General features: G+C 40.3%; 1 protein-coding gene across 12 annotated transcripts in view; it reads right to left on the reverse strand.

The window, feature by feature from the left end:
- LRRC4C (leucine rich repeat containing 4C) overlaps window positions 1–23,800 on the reverse strand; it is an 850,059-nt gene that overhangs the window by 158,624 nt on the left and 667,635 nt on the right. For 10 of the 12 annotated variants that reach the window (XM_073348033.2, XM_073348026.2, XM_073348031.2 and 7 more), the window contains one exon: window positions 2,362–2,448. The exons of 1 other annotated variant lie outside the window; for it this stretch is intronic. The gene's annotated coding sequence lies outside the window, so the exon portion shown is untranslated. Of the gene's footprint in view, window positions 1–2,361; window positions 2,449–20,378; window positions 20,478–23,800 lie in introns of those variants that run through there. One more of the 12 variants, XR_013635945.1, reaches the window with a different exon arrangement.

Raw genomic sequence — 23,800 nt, forward strand, 5'->3', positions numbered from 1 at the left:
ACCATTGAGAACAGTCTAGAGCCATCCTCTTTGGAACCCCCTTTCAGGTAGTTGAAAGCAGCTATCAAATCCCCCCTCATTCTTCTCTTCTGCAGGCTAAACATTGTTTAACAGAGAACTCTGAGCCAAGGATGAAGGAACAATAGCTGGTTCCAAAGTCCCCATCATCCAGAGGGATAATGCTTTGCAGGCATCAATGCAAGCCCTCGAAGAAAGGTATAAAGTGAGGAAACAGGAATGGTCTGTATCTGAATAACTTGCCAGAGATAGAGAAGATCCCTGCCAAGAGGAAAAATGTTCATGGCATAAGTATATAATAACTATGTCTTACACATCTGCTCTAGGTGAAGTTTCCTGTATTCTTTTCAAGTACTCACAGCTGAAAGTTGTTAGACTTCACAGTAGTTTAGGAGATACTTTCATTTTAAGCCTCTATTCTCAAGTGCTATAACTTTCTAAATAAATTAACCTCTGGATTGAAATTTTATCAACATGTTCTAAGCCCAAAATATGATCATAATTTTTGGAGATCAGACAAAATTCTATCTGGCCTTTTTTTGAGATTTCTCAACATAAAATAAGTGGTATTTTCCCAACACTTAAGACATTTTCAGAGACTTTTTTTCTGTCTATATAAATTAAAGAAGGCTCCTCTTTAAAATTGTCATACCCCCTAGTATATACTTCATCCTCAACAAGCAAAAGTGCCTTTGGCATGTGAGACGAAACTTTGTTTAGACATGTTCAAGTTTTAAGATTTGAAAATAGTGTTTTTATGCTTGGAAAGATTATATTTTTAATGATAAATGTTGGTAAATATCCATTTCACTGTACACACAAAAGCTGATAAAAATATTTCCATCAATAATAATCAACATTTACAGATTAAGAAAAAAAAATGCCTGGAAACATATTTGTGTCAAAATCTAGTGATTTAGACTTTTGAATTAGGCTTGTTACAAATGGACTAGCAAATGAATTGCAAAAACATGTCTGACTCGTTGATTTAAGGATAAATAATTTGTATATTTTGACATGTGATGTTGACAATTTGTCCTTTCACTTTTTGAATTTCAATATTGACTGTCATTAAATAACTATCTGACTTAATTATTTATTTAAATAAATACAAAATGCTAAAACTCCATAATTTTACACAACTCTGAACATTTATTTTAAATGCTTAAAACTAAATATCAATATTATCTGTAAAAAGTTATAAAAATAATCAAATTCTGTCAAGCCTAAGTGTAATGTTCATGCACTGTACACTATTTTCTAATAGCCAATTCTTGAGGCAGTGTGGTCGAGTGAATAGGACACTAGACTGGATTTTTCACACCCTCAAGACACATAGCAATGCTGATGTAAATTCCCAGAACAGACCAACCCTTGATTTTGTTAAATGCTTTGAGATCTGTGTATGCTATATAACATGCCTGTACTTTAACAGGTGTTTGCCTGAGTAATCGCCAATTAAAAACTGAGTACAGGTCTTAGGATTTAGCCCACAATGAAGAGAGATGTGAGGCTCTGCATATATGCACACAAATGTATTAAAATATAGTTAAAAGAACAGCCTTAACCTTGAATAGGGAGCTGTGAATAGCCAGCTCCCTATTCTTTCACTTTCCTATTCTTTCACTCTTATTAAAATTGTGCTTTGTACCAAATTTTCACAATGCATTATTTTATTTTCTCTAGCTTCCTTTCTTCAAATATATGCAGCATGGTTTTCTAGTGTTCAGAAATCAAATTAGCCTTACGGTGTTGAAATATACTCCTGGAACTACTATCTATTTAAATCATCTGGGCTTCACAGAGGTTACAGGAAGGTTCCTGAGTCATATTACTAGCTGTATTTTAGATAGACAGACAGATGGATAGATTATATATATCTATTATATATATATATATAAAGTGATATATAGCTGCTCATGATATGCCAGAATATTGGATTGTTATCCGAGCAATATACATCTTGATTTTCTTTAGCATGTGCAATACAAACACACTGAGGATTATATAGGGAAAAATATGAACATATACTCTGGAATGAGCAAGGGGAATATTCTTGATATAAGCGTATATATATAGATACTACTAAGACAGGGTTCTCTAAAAAGGTATAATAGGAACTGGCTGTTGTGAACTGTTCTCATTCTATTCTGTTTGTCCATTAGGTCTCAGGATAATAAGATGGGAAGTCTCTTCAGTCCAGGTTTGTGAAAATGATAAGAATATATAGGGTTTTAATGTATTAGGTCATTATTTTTAATACATAGATCTTTCTGGTTCTTTCCTCCCTGTCTCCATCTTTCCTTCTCACTTTGCCTGGTGCAACATAACATACAGTCCTACCTTAACAAATCTGATCTGATCTTCAAGATCTAGGGAAGAGCTGCTTTGTAAGAGGATGATTTCTGGTGATGAAGAGGGCATCAACACCTGCAAGGAAAGACACACAGATATTACAAGTTTGCACATGTTGGTTACACAACAATGCAGGAAAGTGCAGTCTATGATATGAGAAAGTCTGGGCTTGGTCCATATAAGTAGGAATTTGGGCATCTCTCACTACCTGCAGGAATTGTTTTTTCTTTGTCATTTTCTGTAATAATCCTCTTCCTTCTCCACTAGTTTATGCTGGAATTGAGTTTCCTCACTATTACATATGGCTTCCACTTCATTGCTTCAGTAGTGTGGAATTCCTTTTACAATGCTGATAAACTTAGCTGCCATGTAGTAGATTAGAATGCATTGGCAAATACCATACATTACAACACTGACAGTCTTTTGACAGTAGATAGGAATGCTACTGTAAGGGGAAGCAATCTTTTGCTTCTCAGGAAACTAAACACCTTGGCCAAAATGCATGTAGTAGATTAGAATGCATTGGCAAATACCATACATTACAACACTGACAGTCTTTTGACAGTAGATAGGAATGCTACTGTAAGAGGAAGCAATCTTTTGCTTCTCAGGAAACTAAACACCTTGGCCAAAATTTTCAAAAGTGACTAGTGATTTTGGGTGCCTCCAATTTTAGGGGGCCAATTTGAGACATTTTAAAGGGGCCTGATTTCCAGAAACTCTGCACTTTCTGAAAATAAGGCCCATTTAAAGTCTTAAGTTGGCATCCAAAACCACTCATCACTTTTGAAAACCTTTTCTGAGAATTCTAGAGGAACTTATATCATCGCTAGCATTTGGCCAAGAAGCAGGAGCTATACAAATATATATATAAACTCTATCAGAAGTTCTATACTGCTTCAAGAGGTGTATGGTATTGCAAACAGGAAGTGTTGCAGATTGGAATAGGTCTCCTCTTTCCATGAGTCTGCACAATAGAAATAACTCTGGACTGCAATGTTCATGTCTCATTCCAGGTCAGAACTTTCCAAAATTTCAGGTGAATTTGAATCCAATCTTCTCTTCAACTCATTGTAGAGATAATAGCTACACTCAAAGATAAGATCCAGTGTGACCTTTCCCAAAGCCTAGGATGTAGAACTGGTTGAAAAATCTCCATCAGAATATCTTTTTACGGGAAAATGCAATTTCATTAAAATCAAAACTTTCTAGAGCAGTTGTTGGCAACATTCGGCCTATCAAGGTAATCTGCTGATGGGCCGCAAGATAGTTTGTTTACATCGACTGTCTGCAGGCACGGTCACCTGTAGCTCCCAGTGGCTGCAGTTCGCCATTCCCGGCCAATGGGAGCTGTGGGAAGTGGTGGCCAGCACGCGGTGACCGGCACGTGGGTGACAGTGCCTGAGGACGGTCAATGTAAACAAACTGTCTCGCAGCCCGGCAGCGGATTACCCTGATGGGCCGAGTGCGGACAACGGGCTGCAGGTTTCCCACCGTTGTTCTAGAGGAACATGTGAACTTTAATGAATCTTTGTTTAAAAAAAAATGAAGAAAACCATTTCGGTAAGATTGAAACATCCCATTTCAACAATTTCAGAACAGAATGTTTTGATTTTCATTTTGAAATCATGCTCTCTCCAAATTTATTTCCAATTTGGAATGAAAACAAATTTAGAAATTGCAGTATTTCTGGTGAACGGAGATTCCAGTTCCCTGCACAGCTTTAAAGCCAAGATTTGGTTTGGTTCTTTCTTTATTGTGTATTATTTATTTGTTTGTATATATGTATTGTGTATATGTGCACGACTATCTCCGGAATGCTTGCCTTAAACATTTGCATCATTTTATGTAACCTTTATTTACAAGATATGTTAGGAGCAATACAATTGCATGTGGAGATCTATTTTTATAAAAGAACATTCCAAACATCTGGTATTCTTTAAAAAAAAAAAAATCCATTCCCTTAAGCAATTTTTGACTTGCCATAATCACCGAACACAGATCTTTAAAAAAAATATTTGAGCAATAATGAAAAGACTAGAGCCACCGTAGTTGTGGGCCAGGCCTTGAACCTATCACTGCAATCTTCTCTTCCAATCCCTAGACATATATAGATCCTACAAACATATATGCACATAATTTTATGAAACAGGTGGCCCTTTTGAAATTCAAGGCTATACTGAGCAACATTTTAAATGGGGTTTCTTTTTTGGCTAATAAAGTCCAAAGATTTGTTTCTTTCAAATCTGAGATATATCAGATATGAAACTCACCTATTACCTCCGTTAACTTTATTCTGTAAATTAAGCCTTTGGACCAGATCTATAAAGGTATGCAGGTGCCTACATGTGCAGATCAGCACTCAGATTTACAAAAGTGCCTAACTGAATTAGGCACTTAATTCTCTTTGACTTTACGTAGGTGAATCTTGGAGACACCCTCAAACAAGAATGATTTTGTTTTGTTAATATATCCACAGAAAGTAGAATATATGCTGAGTGCTTAAGCTTTTGGGGCTTTCCCAAGCCTACCCTGGGGTTTCTGAAAGATAATCAGTATCTTTCAAGTCATCTTAATGATATCAGGACAATGGTGGTTCTTTCCTCTCCCCCTGCCCCAGCTTCTTTCTTGTCATTTGAAGGTGTTAAGCTTATTTCCTTTGAGCAGAAGATAATTAGCCTGTTATCAGCATGCAGTATGAGCTGGGAGGCTGTGCACAGAGGGATTATTCTTCAGTAGTTAAACTTTCTGGTCAGCAAAATAATTCAGTATGGGAGGAATGTGCAGCGGGATTGTGCCTTTGACAATGCACTAGAAGATTCAAATTTACTTGGAAGCACATGCAGCTATTTTGGGATGGAGAAAACATAAGATTTTAAGCACTCTCCCTCTCCATTTTAATAAAATCTTTAAACACCTGTTTCATTATGCATCCTAAGTGCAATGAACTCACAACCACTCTGCTTGTTCTGGATTGTTTGTTCTGTACTGTACCCACCCATACCTTTGGGGTCCTGATTCTGAAAAGCACTGCTGAGCACCCTCAATTTCCACTGTTATAGGATAGTTACCTTGTAACTCATGGGATGAGGCCTGTGGATTGTAAGTGATATGGGACAGGGATTCCATGTTTTGGTTGAATGTAAATATATGTTGGCCCTTTGTCTCACAACAGTGTGGGAGTAGAGGAGTCTGTTAGACACAGAAGTAGGAGTGAGAGTGAAAGTCTGATGAGATGCAGCTATGACACATTATTATTCATTGTGTGAGGGTTACTCAGAGCAACTGTCATAAAGCACAGTGCAGAGCACACAAACAATGAGAAGCCTTGAAAGTGAAGGCAGGCCTCTTGGTTGGAAATGCTTCTGTCAGCCTCCAGGCCCTGGATTCACTGTTGTGTTTGTGTAAAGCATCTGGTAATATGAGTCAGGGTACTAACAGCCACTGAAATAAATACATAAATTATTAATCAAGATTGGCCTGCGAAGGCTTCATGAATTGAAAAAGGGTCACAATTCAACAAGTTTAGAATTCACTGACTACTATTCTACCAGGTCTAGAATTTATAGAATTAATAGAAACTGAACAACTAGCACTTTAAGAGAGTGACCACGACAGTTAGTAAGGGAATCAGCCCAAAGCTGGAGACTGAGTGAGGAAAACAGTTGACAACTTTCACGTGGTAAATAAGCACCCCAACTTTCACAAGAAGCCAAAAATCAAGCTAATCCTATTTCAAAACAAGGCCAAAACAAGCCCATCCCTAAGAACTCCAAACACTCTATGTGACTAGATTCCCCCGGCATGCAGTCTGGGACTGTGGTGGGCCCACTGTGCACCCCGGATTCTCTCCCTCCCTTGCCCCTGCTTTTCCCTTCCCCGCCCCTGATTTCTGGGAGCCAATCAAAAAAAAAAAAAGAAGCAACAAGCTACAAGCCAAAAACAAGCAACTCACAAGCCAATTAAGCCAAAAACAAGCTCAATTTCTGTGTTTTTTCCATGGGTTTGGCATGTCTGGTGAGGAGGTTAATGAGAGGGGACCTCAGAGGGAAAAATCAAAGACATGAATATGGAAATTTAAATCTCTCAGGATGCATATATAGGATTAGGATGAGAGACATAAAGAGAGCCAGCCATCACAGTCAGAATTTTTAAAAAAATAGAAAAGAGGTAGTAGCTAGTTGGAGGGAGAGGAAAAGTGAAGACTGAAATGAAGAGGGGGGAAAGGGAAGGGTCTGAAAACAGTCAGAGGGGAAGAGGAGAAATCCAAAGCTGCCACTGAGGCCATAGGAGCCGGAAGTGAGAGGAGAGGTTACTAAATGAGATGGCAATAACAGCTGACAAGTCCAATGAGGAGAACCAGGTATCCTCAGGGAGAAGGAAGTCAGAAATAAAGAGGTCGTTGATCAGGAGGACTTTCCAAGTGCTGGAACAAGAATTCCCAGGTTTTGTTGCACAAGTTTCATCTTTAAAATTGCCCAATCATCAGTGCAACATTTCAAGCTCTAAGTTCACAATTAATTAACTATTGAGAAATGCAGCCTGAAATATTAAAAACTATATGTTCACAATCCCTTGCCAATTTGGAATGGATTATCAACACAATCAGGACTGCACAAAGAGTTTTAATATCTCTACTTTAAAAAAATACACAATTTTAGTATTGGTGAAAGGTGCTGGATTTAGAATTTTGGAGACTGCCCATCACTCTTCACCCAAGAATGGGCAGAGGACACACAACAGCCATACAAACTTCCAACACCCATTTGTCCCCTTCCCTTTCAAGAGTGCCTCAAAACTCATGCGGAGACGGAGCTAAATGAATCATTCATAGTGGTTAATTCTATTAGATGAATTTAGTCTGGTTGTGGCAGCTTATGATTTTTTTGAACCAGAAAACTCAGGTTTCTGGTATGACAAAAGTAATAAATAAAAACTCACACAATTTTGAAATGTATTTTGTAAGAACATTCTCTCTTATCAGTCTTCTATCTGCTGTTTCTATTACAATTCATTTGCTAGGATATTATAAATAAGTGAATGCAAAAGGATAAACTCATTTAGCCTCTCTCAATTCAAGAGAAAAAATATTTGGGAGAAATGTTTTGAGATGTACACTTAATCTATACCTGAATGGCATGTCTCCTGAGTGTTCAGACTGGCAAAATATTAAGTTCATTTTGACAGCTGGTTGACAAAATACAAAATGTCAACACATTTTTGTTGAAATTTTGAATTTTTGATGAAAAACAGGGAAAGCAATTTTCTCAAATATGTCATCCCCCATTTTCCACTTGCTGTACTCATTTTGTACATGCACAAACTGAGGTTCAGTGACAATAGTTGATTTGCCTAGTATCTCATTTTCAAAATTTCCAACATAACCCAAAAGTTCATTCCTGAACCCACCGAGGTCACTGCTTTAACTGCTAGGCCAAACATGAATGCAATTAAATATTTGGCCTAGCTTCTAGACCAGGGGTTCTCAAACTGGGGGTCGGGACCCCTCAGGGGGTCATGAAGTTATTATATGGGGTGGGGAGTCGCAAGCTGTCAGTCTCCACCCCAAACCCTGCTTTGCCTCCAGCATTTATAATGGTGTTAAATATGTAAAAAAAGTGTTTTTAATTTATAAGGGGGGAGGGTCGCACACAGAGGCTTGCTATGTGAAAGGGGTCACCAGTACAAAAGTTTGAGAACCACTGTTCTAGACCATACAGCGTCAGAGACTGTTGTTTTCACAGGGTGACCGTTGGTAGCATCTGCTTTACCTTTCCTGCTTTTTCATCCTTTCCTTTCCCATAAATAGCTTCAGTTCATGACTAGGGTATCTACTATGTATTTCTAATCTTCTGATATGAAGTTAAGAAGGGGGGAAATAAAAGTCAGCATGAGGAAATGATTCTAAAATACAATTAGCAGGTCAGGGAGGCACTATTGTAAAGTTAGTTCAACCTGCTCTCAGTGAAGGTTTCTTCTCTCTAGCAGTGAAAGCAGGTGCCAAAGTTTTCTAGTCACATCTACACTTCAGCCACCCTAAACTGATTCTTTGAAAATACTATGGATAACCAGCTTCAATGGAAATTACATTAAATCCCACTGTAATTATCCCTATTAGAGCAACATATAAGCAACAATGATGGAGTGCAGATTATTTCTTTGGGGAATAATGACTGGGTGATATAAACTAATGACCATTATTCCCTTAGATCACTCATTCATTTGTTATTGGCATTATAATATGAAAGAATCTATATGTTTTAAAAAATATTATAACAATAAAAAACCACAAGAAGTTGTATTCATATAGTACTTTTCATTACAATACATCCAAAATCATTAAGTAGGAATCACTTTGCCAACAACAAACATATCCAGCAGTGGTGGAGGAACACAACTTGTGCTTAACGGCTGACAACATGCAGCACTTTTGTACAGGAAGCAAAGAATGTTGTCTGCAGGTCTACGTGCATGGAAATTTTGCAAAACATAATTATAAAAACTAGAATTTGGCCAGATCACCTGCTAAGTAACTCTTGAAAAAGAAAAAGGTGCTCTGGAAACTTTAATGACCACATGGATGGCGAAAACTCAGAATGTCCATTCTGTGGGAAATTCTGACATTTTGAAAAAGAACAAAAACTTGAAATGTTAATATTTCTTATGGAAATCCCATTTTTTTTTCATTTTGAAAAGTCAAAATATTTTCCTTATTTTTTTCCAGAATGAAACTGAGTAGCCATTTGCCCCAAATCCTGAGGATCCCTCATGCTGCCCAACTCCCAGGGACTCCCCCAACTCCAGTGGATATCCTAGATGGCCCTGACTCCCCAGAAAGTCACCCATCACAGAGCAGGGACTCCAGAAGTCCTGAAAACCTTGATCAAGAACTAAGGCTTTCAGGGCTCCCAGGCTCCAAGCTCCAGATCAGAGAGTCTGGAAGCTCTAGGATCCCCAACTCTGAAGCAGTTCACATGACATAGGCTGCCCTTGAACTGTAGACCCTGCAAGCCTGGGTTTCTCAGCAGCCCACCAAGTAAGCTGGCATGAAGTCAGGCAGGTTTCCAAGGTAAGCCCAAGGAGGCATTGTTTCATTGGAACCCTGCCTGTATTTTGGCAGAAGTTAGTCACAACAAAAATGTTTCTATGAAATGGTCTAGTTTTGGCAAATCAGCATTTTCCGAACGAAAGATCATTTTGTCAGTAAATTCCCAACCATCTTTAATCTGGAATATAACATTCCAAGCAGCACAACATGCTCCCCTCTCAACATGTTAGGACTCTGGGTCTACACTGACTCACAGGAAAGATATTCCTGGGGGAATTCTGCACCACTACTCACACACAAAATTCATTATCCTTGCAGAATTATTTGCTTCCCTGCAGAAAAATGACTTTCTGACGGGGAAGTGAAGGGAAGCTGCAAGAATGGGCACGCACCCCTGCCCAGCAATGTGGGGTGTATTGTTTCAGGTGTCTGGAGCAGCCAGCAGAGTGGTAAATCAGTGTGGGAGATAGGAAGTCGGGATGGGGAAGCCTTAGTCAGTGGCTCCTATCATGCACTGGGCTCAGTTGCTAGTCCTTCAGCCACAGGGGGAGGGGTCACTCTATGGGATGCTGCTCCCATCATCTGCCCAAACCCTGTGCATCTGGACTTCCCCTCACCCTGACCCCCCTGCCGAGCCCCATCCCCCCACAGCCAGAACCCCTTGCTGACCCCAACCACTTTCAGCTGGACCCTCCTGTAGAGGCCAATTGCCCCTACATCCAGAATCCCTCACTGAACCCCTCTGCATCCTGATCCCCCCGACACACATGGCCCCCCACTGAACTGCCTGTACCCAGACTGTCCCACACAGAACCCTCTCAACCCACATCTGGATATCCCCACACTAAGCCCCTCAACACTTTGATCCTGCTGAACTGATCCTGCCTGCCCACATCTGGTGCACCTGATATGGAGGGGCAGAGCCCCAGGCTGTTTCTGGGACAGGACAGGCCCTGGCGTTGTGTCAGAGTTGGGTGCAGCCTCAGTGCTGAGTCCATGTCCCAGGACTGGGGGCTGCAGGGTGATCTCCCACCTGCATGCAGCCAGTGGTCTGTGCTCCCCACTGTCATGTTGGCGCCTCCACATTTATTTATTAACAAATAAAAATTGCAGAATTTTGCAGATTTTTAAAATATTGTGTTCAGAATTTTTATTTTTTGGTGCAGAATTCCCTCAGGAGAAGAAAGAGAACCCTTTACTATTCCATCACCTTTAGTTTTCCTAGGCAGTGTCTCATTTAAGTACTAACCACACCTGACCCTACTTAGCTTGTGAGTGGTGACAAGAGCACAATTAGAGGCAGTGTTGCAGCTGGCAAAGAGGTACAGGATGAACTTTATTCGGAAATTTTAAGGCACTCTTGAAAAACTAACACCCTGGAAACAAACACATCAAATTACTTGAATGTGCCCTTAATATTCTATTCTGTATATAATTCTTCATAACATTCAACATTGTTACCCTTTGAATGAGAGTGGGAATGGGCACGTTATGGGAAGGAAAATACTTCCTTGTTATGTACTTCTAAACACTTGTTTTTATAGATAGAGTCAATAAATAATCATTGTTAGGCCATTTCTCATCTTTCAGCTGGAGCTGAACGTAACTTCCATGACTGTGAGACAGTGTTCACTGTATGTTTGTGCCTATAGGAAAGACGCCATGGGCCCAATGGGAAGAATAGAGAAATTCTCTGTTTGTTGAAGCTGTGGGTGAATAATAGAATGTTTTATCACATAAGCAGGACTATTTCCACATCTCACTGTAACTCATTACATATGCTGCTAATGGCACAGGGAAAACCAAAATAACAGTTAATCCTACACAGAGACTGTTGGAATGTCAACGTTTAATTAAACCTGCTTCAATCTGAGTGTAGACTGGCCATGCCATGTGTCACATGACAGCAGAAGGCAGCTGCATTGTTGACTAGCAGCTTAAATAAAAGTAACCTGAGAGGGATGATATCCCAGTATGTGGTGCTCCTGCTGTAGTATCTGATTTAGTCATTCTTCTTAACCTCTGCGAGGGGCAAAACAGCATGAAGTGGGTGAGCTGTGAGACAGTCAGTGATGTTCCAGGGATGCTCAGCATTGTGGCAGCTGTTCCTTGCTGTCCTTGGTGCTGGATTTACCATTGTAAGGAGGGGATTGAAGTTGTGTACTCTAGGAGTCTGGCGCATTTTTTTCAGGGAAAAGCAGCATTAACTGTGCTAATCCATATAGTAGGGGTGTTTTATGAGGGAAATGCTCTATCACCCATTCATCTAGACAGAAAATATGGCAGAGGTGACTCAGACAGGGATTAGAAATGAACAACATAAATTCTTCATTCCAATAACATCTTGTTAACACAAGAGTGACTGACAGCAGTGATAATATCTGTAAAATTATTAGCCAGGTGTTGTAAGGTATCTGAACATTATCTATGAGCCTTACTGAAATCATGCAGGTACAGATGGTTTTCTGGTGTTATGGCCACATTTTCAACTGCAGAAGTTCCTCTCAACCTTAAAATACAGTATGTTGTGCAGCATGACTAGCACAAAATGGCTACTGCTTTTCCACCTGAGAGGTGGCTGCATTTCAAAATACAACACTGCTTTTGGATCCTTCTGGATGAAACTGTCCTCTAAATGTATGCTCTTATTTATGGTTTATGTAGATAGGTTTTTTTTCTGGCTGACATTTAAGTGTGTCTCAAGAAGAAAGGTTTCCAAATTAGAAGTAGTCAGGGTCAAAAGAAGAAGGTTTCTGAAATAAGTACTGCAGCATTTTCTCTTTCTTGATGCAGATATCTTAAAAGTTTCTTTCATATATTGGTAGTTAAGAAAGAAGGTTAGTTTCTTGTCATTAGAGGAAAATTCAAGATTCAATCCAAATAAAAAGGCAGAAATTGCAAGATACACAAAGACAAAGGTAACATTAGAATACTGATATATTAGGGAATATATAGTTACTGCTGATATTAAAATATTTTTCTTCCAGTTAGTACTAGAAAAAATAAACCAGATCCTTGGATCTGGTTTAGTACAGTGTAGATTAGTTGCAGTGGAAGGGCAGAGGTATCAAAGTATGATTCTCAGTTCTCTTCTTTAATATTACTGAGCAAATTCTGCTTGCCCTTACTCCTATAAGTAGATCCAGGGACTTAGAATAATAGAATATCAGGGTTGGAAGGGACCCCAGAAGGTCATCTAGTCCAACCCCCTGCTCAAAGCAGGACCAATCCCCAATTAAATCATCCCAGCCAGGGCTTTGTCAAGCCTTACCTTAAAAACTTCTAAGGAAGGAGATTCTACCACCTCCCTAGGTAATGCATTCCAGTGTTTCACCACCCTCTTAGTGAAAAAGTTTTTCCTAATATCCAACCTAAACCTCCCCCACTGCAACTTGAGACCATTACTCCTTGTCCTGTCCTCTTCTACCACTGAGAATAGTCTAGAACCATCCTCTCTGGAACCACCTCTCAGGTAGTTGAAAGCAGCTATCAAATCCCCCCTCATTCTTCTCTTCTGCAGACTAAACAATCCCAGTTCCCTCAGCCTCTCCTCATAAGTCATGTGTTCCAGACCCCTAATCATTTTTGTTGCCCTTCGCTGGTCTCTCTCCAATTTATCCACATCCTTCTTGTAGTGTGGGACCCAAAACTGGACACAGTACTCCAGATGAGGCCTCACCAATGTCGAATAGAGGGGAACGATACGTCCCTCGATCTGCTCGTTATGCCCCTACTTATACATCCCAAAATGCCATTGGCCTTCTTGGCAACAAGGGCACACTGCTGACTCATATCCAGCTTCTCGTCCACTGTCACCCCTAGGTCCTTTTCCGCAGAACTGCTGCCTAGCCATTCGGTCCCTAGTCTGTAGCTGTGCATTGGGTTCTTCCGTCCTAAGTGCAGGACCCTGCACTTATCCTTATTGAACCTCATCAGATTTCTTTTGGCCCAATCCTCCAATTTGTCTAGGTCCCTCTGTATCCTATCCCTGCCCTCCAGCGTATCTACCACTCCTCCTAGTTTAGTATCATCCGCAAATTTGCTGAGAGTGCAATCCACACCATCCTCCATATCATTTATGAAGATATTGAACAAAACCGGCCCCAGGACCGACCCCTGGAGCACTCCACTTGACACCGGCTGCCAACTAGACATGGAGCCATTGATCACTACAAGCTGAGCCCGACAATCTAGCCAACTTTCTACCCACCTTATAGTGCATTCATCCAGCCCATACTTCTTTAACTTGCTGACAAGAATACTGTGGGCGACCGTGTCAAAAGCTTTGCTAAAGTCAAGAAACAATACATCCACTGCTTTCCCTTCATCCACAGAACCAGTAATCTCATTATAGAAGGCGATTAGATTAGTCAGGCATGACCTTCCCTTGGTGAATCCATGCTGACTGTTCCTGATCACTTTCCTCTCATGTAAGTGCTTCAGGATTGATTCTTTGAGGACCTGCTCCATGATTTTTCCGGGGACTGAGGTGAGGCTGACTGGCCTGTAGTTCCCAGGATCCTCCTTCTTCCCTTTTTCAAAGATTGGCACTACGTTAGCCTTTTTCCAGTCATCCGGGACTTCCCCGGTTCGCCACGAGTTTTCAAAGATAATGGCCAATGACTCTGTAATCACAGCTGCCAATTCCTTTAGCACTCTCGGATGCAACTCGTCCGGCCCAATGGACTTGTGCACGTCCAGCTTTTCTAAATAGTCCCTAACCACCTCTTTCTCCACAGAGGGATTTCAGTGGAATTGCAAGAGTAAGGTAAGCAGGATTTGACCCTTTATATTATGCTGTGGGTACTTACATTTGCAACTATTTCTTGTTTATGCACATGCATATGTGTATTTACAGACCTCTGAATTTTTAAAGGCAGAATGAAATTTGTCCTCTGGAATTTTGGTGATAAATATTAACTCAGAGAAATTAAGTTTGAGACATCACTAGTAAAACTGAAAAGGTTCTGTATGAGATATGAGGAAATTACAAAAGGACATAGAAAGGAAATAATCAAAGGACATGGAAGCCCTATTAGGGATCAGCACATAAATCCAGGTATTTACCAACAACTGTGAATCTTGTGCCAATAATCAGACAAGCAATACAGCGATGTCTCAGAACATTGATACTCTCTTTCCAAAGCTGTCTGCAAGCACTACCATAATACTAAGGACAGATGAAATGGAACCCAACTCATGAGAAAAGCAGAGTAAAGGGGAACTGGATTTTTTTCTTCTTTATCACCCATTTGCAAGAACAACTGTGGATTGTAAAAGCCTCCTAAAGGACCTGTTATTTTACGCTATCTCATCAAGGAGCTCTCTCTGTATAGGCTTCAGTGCAAAAGACACTGATGGATAATATAGCAGTGTACACTTTTGTTTACATCTACCCTGTGCTTTTCAAATGTATAAGGCATGGCCACAAGCCAATGGAAGAGCAGCTGTGAGAATGTAAAGTGCTATTTTTACTCATGTCCACTGGATTGTGCATGATTTATGCTGAACTGTTTATTAACAGTGTTAGGGTGCTTTGCTTTCAGCTCTCTCTCTCTCAAAAAAAGCCCACCTCAATGGAACTGTACTTAATTGTCACATGAAATCTTAAAACCAAACCAAAACAAAAGAATTAAAGGAAAACATATATAGTGAACTTAACTCCCCCGCACAAGTTTTAAATCAACCCCAGCCCCCTTCAGACCTGGTTGTGCAGAGGAAGATTCATGAGAACAACTTACACTAATAGTCCTAAGGACTCCGAATTGCTTTACAAATTACAGGTGGGAATCCCATTTCCTACCACTGCAACACAGCCACCTCTGAACTAGAATGTGGCAGCTGTTTATTATTATAAACAAAACTACACAACAGTTAAGGATAAAAAGGAAAAAAAATAAAAATAAACTCTTTGTACACCTGAAAATTTGGGGGGCAGGGAAGGAAGGAGTTAGACAGGCAAAATGTAATTATCCACATTGGAATTTGGCTAGAACACATGGGTTAAAACTCCAACTCTTGCAAAAAGTGCACAGAGGTTCAGTTAGTTCTTGACCTAAGCTTTTGAACCTCCCTAAAACACAATAGTCAACAGCATGACAAGCCCCAATACAATGAATATTGGATCAAAACTGACTCAGGACCTGGTATTTCACTGCCTTGAAGATTTCCGTCCCCAAATAGAATAGATTCCACACTCCTTGACTTATAAAATCTAGCAAGATCAGAAACTGACTTGTTATAAACAAATCTAGCTCATCAACTAGACTATTTGGATACAATCTTGCAAAATGTGGGGGGAAGGAGAGAGAGAGAGAGAGAGAGAGAGACTCTGTTTCAACAGATTCCTAATGTAGCAAACATTCTTCATTACATAATGGTAGATATGGTAGAAATGCTAGCAGGAGTCATCTTTATACTACTAAAAAAAAAGGAGTACTTGTGGCACCTCAGAGACTAACAAATTTATTTGAGCATAAGCCTTCATGAGCTACAGCTCACTTCATCGGATGCATGCAGTGGAAAATACAGTGGGGAGATTTATATACACAGAGAACATGAAACAATGGGTGTTACTATACACACTGTAACGAGAGTGATCAGGTAAGGTGAGCTATTACCAGCAGGAGAGCGGGGGTGGGAGGGACCTTTTGTAGTGATAATCGAGGTGGGCCATTTCCAGCAGTTGACAAGAACATGTGAGGAACAGTGCAGGGGAATAAACATAGGGAAATAGTTTTACGTTGTGTAATGACACATCCACTCCCAGTCTTTATTCAAGCCTAATTAATTGTATCCAGTTTGCAAATTAATTCTAATTCAGCAGTCTCTCATTGGAGTCTGTTTTTGAAGTGTTTTTGTTGAAGAATTGCCACTTTTAGGTCTGTAAGAGACACCACTGAGTTCCTGAGAAAACTACAGTCCATTGATGATCTTCCTGAAAACACCATCCTAGCCACTATGGATGTAGACGCCCTTTATACCAACATTCCACACAAAGATGGACTACAAGCCATCAGGAACAGTATCCCCGATAATATCACGGCAAACCTGGTGGCTGAACTTTGTGACTTTGTCCTCACCCATAACTATTTCACATTTGGGGACAATGTATACCTTCAAATCAGCAGCACTGCTATGGGTACCCGCATGGCCCCACAGTATGCCAACATTTTTATGGCTGACTTAGAACAACGCTTCCTCAGCTCTTGTCCCCTAATGCCCCCACTCTACTTGTGCTACATTGATGACATCTTCATCATCTGGACCCATGGAAAAGAAGCCCTTAAAGAATTCCACCATGATTTCAACAATTTCCATCCCACCATCAACCTCAGCCTGGATCAGTCCACACAAGAGATCCACTTCCTGGACACTACGGTGCTAATAAGCAATGGTCACATAAACACCACCCTATACCGGAAACCTACTGACCACTATGCTTACCTACATGCCTCCAGCTTTCATCCAGACCACACCACGTGATCCATTGTCTACAGCCAAGCTCTACGATACAACTGCATTTGCTCCAACCCCTCAGACAGAGACAAACACCTATAAGATCTCTATCAAGCATTCTTACAACTACAATACCCACCTGCTGAAGTGAAGAAACAGATTGACAGAGCAAGAAGAGGACCCAGAAGACACCTACTACAGGACAGGCCCAACAAAGAAAATAACAGAAAGCCACTAGCTATCACCTTCAGCCCTCAACTAAAACCTCTCCAACACATCATCAAGGATCTACAACCTATCCTGAAGGATGACCCATCACTCTCACAGAACTTGGGAGACAGGCCAGTCCTTGCTTACAGACAGCCTTCCAACCTGAAGCAAATACTCACCAGCAACCACACACCACACAGCAAAAACACTAACCCAGGAAGCTATCCTTGCAACAAAGCCCGTTGCCAACTGTGTCCACATATCTATTCAGGGGATACCATCTTAGGGCCTAACCACATCAGCCACACTATCAGAGGCTCATTCACCTGCACATGTACCAATGTGATATATGCCACCATGTGCCAGCAATGCCCCTCTGCCATGTACATTGGCCAAACTGGACAGTCTCTGTAAAAGAATGAATGGACACAAATCGGACGTCAAGAATTATAACATTCAAAAACCAGTCGGAGAACACTTCAATCTCTTTGGTCACTCAATTACAGACCTAAAAGTGGCAATTCTTCAACAAAAAAACTTCAAAAACAGACTCCAACGAGAGACTGCTGAATTGGAATTAATTTGCAAACTGGATACAATTAACTTCGGCTTGAATAAAGACTGGGAGTGGATGTGTCATTAAACAAAGTAAAACTATCCCCCCCCACACACACACACACTGTTCCTCACACAATCTTGTCAACTACTGGAAATGGCCCACCTTGATTATCACTACAAAAGGTTTCCTCCTCCCTCCCGGCTCTCCTGCTGGTAATAGCTCACCTTAGCTGATCACTCTTGTTACAGTGTGTATGGTAACACCCATTGTTTCATGTATATGAATCTCCCCACTGTATCTTTTACTGCATACATCCAATGAAGTGAGCTATAGCTCAAGAAAGCTTGTGCTCAAATAAATTGGTTAGTCTCTAAGGTGCCACAAGTACTCCTTTTCTTTTTGTGGATACAGACTAAGGCTACTACTCTTAAACCTGTCTTTATACTACTGTTTCACAGAGAAGAGTTTTGTGAATCATACCTGACCTTTTGGCAGTATGCTGGTCCAGGTTGGTATGGGAAGTTTTTGTTGTTGTGTTACAGTTTCTCACCTTGTCTTTGGTACTCAGGGTTAGAATACTGTGGTCTCAGCTAGAGGTGAACTTGTCATTGCAAGCAAAGATGAAAATGAAGGAAATATAGGAAGGAGAGATTCACCTAAATTTTGAATTCCGTTTTATTTCCCACATTATTTTCCCCTGTAAATGGAAATGTTTGGAATGAATAGAAAAGCTTGATTAGTACAGTACATCAATCTCAGATTTTCCATTTCATATTCATTACTCCCCCCACCCCAAGAAAATTAAACCAAATAATACATACATCTTTGTTTTTCAAAGTAAATTTAGTTAATTAGTATGGATGTTAGGTGTTATATTGATAACTCTTAAGACTTAAAGAAAAGGAGCACTTGTAGCACCTTAGAGACTAACCAATTTATTTGAGCATAAGCTTTCATGAGCTACAGCTCACTTCATCGGATGCATTCAGTGGATGCATTCCACTGAGTGCAATCGATGAGTCATTCCACTGAATGCATCTGATGAAGTGAGCTGTAGCTCACGAAAGCTTATGCTCAAATAAATTGGTTAGTTTCTAAGGTGCCACAAGTACTCCTTTTCTTTTCGCGAATACAGACTAACATGGCTGCTACTCTGAAACCTGCCTTAAGACTTAAGTTCTCTGTTCAAAAGCAAGTGTAGCAAGCAGAGTGACAATGCAAACTTCCCTACCTCCACTGCTTTGCTAATTGCCTGAACCTTGACATGGATGGACCTCTTCAGTCTCCACAGGCATTCACTCTCCTTACCCACTTCCACACTGATTTTCATTCTAAAGTCCATCATCCCTGACTCTAAAGACTACCCTGTAGGAGTGAGAAGAGAAGTTCAGGAGTTCATTCTCTGTAGTCCATTCAAATCTGGGGCCTCTATAATGTTGCTAAATTAGTGGCAACTATAGTGATAGTTTATGGGATGTGGACTGGGAAGTAGGTTAAAATAACCTAAGCTACCCAAGAGTCATCAGATGGTAACAAAATTTTTGAAATGATCTTGAATCAAAATCCTAGATCTGGACAGCCACAGATGAAGTGAGCTGTAGCTCACGAAAGCTCATGCTCAAATAAATTGGTTAATCTCTAAGGTGCCACAAGTCCTCCTTTTCTTAGTGCTGAGAAAGTTTGAGTCCCATTGTTTCAATTACCAAAACATGAGCTCTGAATGTCCCCAAACATATTGTGTGTGTGCTTCCCCTGATAATACTTTCACTTCAGTCTTAGGTTCTAAATCTGAAATGTCTGAACCAATTCATCTTTGAATTATTCTTATTTGGCTAGAAAAGCACAGAGCTAGCTGAAGAAAAATCACAAAGGGCCCTTCCACAAATTCAAAGAGTGAGCACAAAGCATCAGATCAGGGAAGCTGCTAAAGGCTGCACTGTCATTTTGCCTCAGGGCTTGAGAGCCACATCCTGTTTGCATGCAATGAAACAGATTGCAAGCATCCTTACTTTCAGTATGGCCCTGAGGCCTTTAAGGACTCCAGCTCTCAGCATACCACGCTGAGCAACCTTCCTCTTGGATTAGAGCTGAGTATTACATACTGGGACCTGCAGTCCCCAGGGCCTGCACTACTATATTGCAAATGAGGACTGCTTTGTACAATTCCATGGGCTGGACTGCTGTCATGCCTGAGCTATGTTTGCTCTCAGAATCACTGAGAAAGTATGAATAAATCCTGTCCCCTCCTTAACAGATGGAAAGCCAGTGTAGTTCTATTTTGGAAAAGGAGCAGGGTTTGGGCACTCTGTATAGTTATGTGACTTTCCCTCTCAATGCAAAGCTCTGCTTTGTGTGTCTGTGGGGTGATAGTGGCCCTGTATTACAGTACACTGTGCATAGGGGTCTTGAAGTGTTCACCAGCTAGTCTTCATGGTATGAAGGGGAGTGCAGTGGCCACGAGGGCTACTGCATCCCCGAAGAAGATGTGATGTGGCACCATGGCCTGGCAGGGAGGACTGATTCCTTCCTAGCTCCTGTAGAGCTCCCCAATGTGCAGCCCAACTACTCCACATGCAGCTTCAAATAAGCTGGTAGAAAACAAGCAAAAACAGATTGGGGAATGGATCCTGGATAAACACTGTATGGTCACATTTGATTCTCTCGCTCTCACTCAAATAGCAGGAAGTGTCAAAATACAGCTACTCTATATTCTGCATGGTACCTTTGTTGTCTTGGAGAGAATGGAGTTAATTGCTTCAGTTAGCCCTTCACTTAATTCAGCATATTACTGCACACTTCAGTTGCCACCCAAGTGAACAAGATGTGGTGCTGAGGGGAAAAACACATATAATGGATATCTCATAAATGTGCAATTGTTTATCTTTGAGCAAAACAATAATCTAGCTTTGAATTTATTGATCTCAGCAATAGCCTCCCTGTCTTTAGGGTTAGAGAAATAGCTCTGTCTCACATACAGCCACCTACTTCTTGGATTCATCACCTACTAATGGTCAGTATAAAATAAATGTCAGAGAAAATAATTTCATTTCTGTTACCAAAAGCTCTGGATATCTGGCTCAGAGTGAGTTTGTGTTATTTCCACACCTCATACTCATGGATTGCTTCCCACATGACCGTAAACAGTTTATTTCTCTCTTGCAAGTGATCATCGTTGGCTTAAGACACTGGTTTAATTAATTCATCCTATTATGGCTTCTGTTTAAGAAAAACAAGTCAGTCTGTTGCAATCTGCAAGAAAACCATTGGGGTTTTACATTGTGAGAATACATGAGGAGAGTCTATAAAAATAAATCATGTATTATTTATTATTAATTATTATTATTATTTTAAAGGGAGAGATTTGAGGATCATGCAATGCAGTATAAATAAGTCTGTTTAGAATTTTAAAAACTCACAATAGGCTTACACCTTAAAACTTCCTTGAAAATTGTGTGCAAGGCAATGATACAAAAGGAAATAGTCAGAAATTAGAGATTAAAGAAGTCTGTGGGGCTGCATTGTCAAAAATGTTTTATCTTGGCTCTACAACCTCCATTTTTGTACTAATGTTTCCACGCTTAAGTTTTTGTGTATATCAGAAATATGGCAATGCTCACATAAACTTCAGGTGCCCATGTAAACCGGTTCATCAATCTGACAACCCAATTTACAGGCAGGGTACATGCAGTTTGTACACGTACAAGAACTCAGTCATGAAAACTTGTGCAAATGCAAATTTAGAAGCCACTTTTTGAAAATGTGGCCCTTTTTGTCTGTCTTCTTCGTCACTGCAGGAATATTCCTTATGTTATAGTCCTTGATACTTATATTCCCTGATACAAAATCAGCATCAAATAACTTGAGCAATGTGGCTTCCATCACTTCTCTTGGGTGACTATTCTGCAGTGGAACAGATCACACCATTAAGAATTTTGTTGCCAGTCTAAATTTTCCTTGGTCTGGTTTAATCTTTTTCCTCCTTAGACTTATATAGAATCCTATATTTTAGTGGCAGGAAAAGACCATGCACCCCAAGAAACGTGACTATTTACACCAGACACCTCACTAATTTGTTCGAGGTGTCCCAACTCCCTTAATGGTTATATTTTGGGGTAGCAAAGTGGGAGGGGGGAAGGGAAACATGGGCAATTTTACATTAAGAAGTGAAGATGAGGTAAAATGTCACTGTACATGACTCAGACTGATGACAGTCAGCTCTTCATGCTACCTTTGAAAAGTGCCATTGTTGATACATGATGAGGTACAAATAATCGTTGCTTCCTACAATCTCTTTTCTTTGCCATTAAAAGTACTTGTGTGGGTTTTATAAGAAAAAAATCTATATCAGTTTTTCTTTGGATTAATAAAGCTATTAGTGCTGAAAGTCATCCTAAGAGGCAAAGCTTCTTCCCACCAGTTAGACCAAATGAATGCTTTAATCCTAAACTCTGTGCATTGAGCCCTACTAGGAATGTATAAAAGTAGGCTAAAGGGGAAGGCAATCCATAGAAATAAGCTTTATTAGCTGGAATGTCTTTGGATACTTCACTGAAAATACAAAGGGTTTACAGGTGCCCTGCACCTTGTGTTATCTTTTAAATCTGTGCAGCATGAGAATGAAATGGGTGCAAAACACTACTGGGCAGAACAGAAGGCAGCCACTTTTTACACCCATTTTGCAATGGTAAATTACCATTTAGGGCAATGGTAAATTTGGCCCACAGTTAGGTGAGATAAAGTGAAGATGATGTCATGTTACCATACCAATACTGGATTGAATCCTGAACTCTATTCCAATGTTGTTTGTTGACCTTTTTGAATAGGTTAGTGAAGAGAAATATATAAAGGAATATATAGCTATTGTGATGGGTTCGGTCACAGAGGCCCCATTGGGACAGTCACCTGTCGCGCTGAAACTACCTCTGAGCCCATTTTCCACTGCCAGCTTGAGACTCCAGAACCCTGTCTTGTTGAGCCAGACACGCTACTCTGTGGCAACACAGACCCAGGGTCTGAACCATGCCCCCAAAGCTGCAGACTTTAACTGAAAACCACTCAGCAGCTATTTCTGTCTCTAGCACCCAGACACCTAACTCCCAATGGGATCCAAACCCCAAATAAACCCATTTTACTCTGTCTAAAAGCTTATACAGGGTAAACTCATAAACTGTCTGCCTTCTATAACACTGATAGAGAGATATGCACAGCTGTTTGCTCCCCCAGGTATTAATCACTTACTCTGGGTTAATTAATAAACAAAAGTGATTTTATTAAGTATAAAAAGTAGAATTTAAGTGGTTTCAAGTAATAACAGACAGAACAAAGTAAGTCAGTCAATAAAATAAAACAAAAACACTCAAGTCTAAGCCTAATACATTAAGAAACTGAATACAGGTAAATCTCACCCTCAGAGATGTTCCAATAAGCTTTTTTTCACAGACTAGTCTCCTTCTTAGTGTGGGCCCAATCCTTTCCACCGTTTCAGTTCTTTTTAGTTCCAGCTCAGGTGGTAACTAGGGGATTTGTCATGACTGCAGCCCCCTTTGTTATGTTCCATTCCCTTTTATAGCTTTGGCACAAGGCGGGAATCCTTTGTCTCTCTCTGGGTTCCCACCCTTTCTTCTAAATGGAAAACCAGGTTTAAGATGGATTCCAGTACCAGGTGACATGACCAAATGTCATTGTAAGACCTCATTCTCCATTCTTTCAGGGTTGGCCTGTAGGTACTCAGGAAGGTTTGTGAGTAAACACAGCCATTTACAATCAATTGTCCTGGTTAATGGGAACCATCAAGATTGCAAGCCATTATTAATGGTCCACACTTTGCATAGTTACAATAGGACTTTAGAGTAATACTTCATACTTTTAGCTTCAGATACAAGAATGATACATTCATACAAATAGGATGAAGACCCTCAGCAGATTATAAGATTTGTAATGATTCCTTACAAGAGACCTTTTGCATAAAGCATATTTCAGTTACATTATATTTACACTCCTAAGCATATTTCCATAAACATATGGAGTGCAATATCACAGCTCTAAACCCAACACACTCCAGAATGCCCCAAGCAGACACTGGAGACTTCTGACATCCCCATTTTGTGGATGAGAGGTATATTATTAAAGAGGTGAGGGAAGGAAGAATAGGG

Source organism: Lepidochelys kempii, chromosome 6 (genome assembly GCF_965140285.1).
Source record: "Lepidochelys kempii isolate rLepKem1 chromosome 6, rLepKem1.hap1, whole genome shotgun sequence".
NCBI classification, from domain to species: domain Eukaryota; kingdom Metazoa; phylum Chordata; order Testudines; family Cheloniidae; genus Lepidochelys; species Lepidochelys kempii.